Raw genomic sequence first — 677 nt, forward strand, 5'->3', positions numbered from 1 at the left:
GGACCTCTTACACCTATAATATAAGAGGATTGCCCTATATATCCATATATACCCCTATACTGTATCAGGACCTCTGACATCTATAATATAAGAGGATAGCCCTATGAATCCATATATACCCCTTTACTGTATCAGGAACTCTGACAGCTAACATTAGAGGATAGCCCTATATATCTATATATACCCCTATACTGTATCAGGACCTCTGACACCTATAATATAAGAGGTTAGCCCTATATATCCATATATACCCCTATACTGTATCAGGACCTCTGACAGCTAGCATTAGAGGATAGCCCTATATATCTATATATACCCCTATACTGTATCAGGACCTCTGACATCTATAATATAAGAGGATAGCCCTATATATCCATATATACCACTATACTGTATCAGGACCTCTGACACCTATAATATAAGAGGATAGCCCTATATATCCATATATACCCCTATACTGTATCAGGACCTCTGACATCTATAATATAAGAGGATAGCCCTATATATCCATATATACCCCTATACTGTATCAGGACCTTTGACATCTATAATATAAGAGGATAGCCCTATATACACAACATATATACCCCTATACTGTATCAGGACCTCTGACACCTATAATAATATAAGAGGATAGCCCAATATATCCATAAATACCCCTATACTGTATCAGGACC

This window comes from Rhinoderma darwinii (genome assembly GCF_050947455.1).
Source record: "Rhinoderma darwinii isolate aRhiDar2 chromosome 5 unlocalized genomic scaffold, aRhiDar2.hap1 SUPER_5_unloc_53, whole genome shotgun sequence".
NCBI lineage: Eukaryota > Metazoa > Chordata > Amphibia > Anura > Rhinodermatidae > Rhinoderma > Rhinoderma darwinii.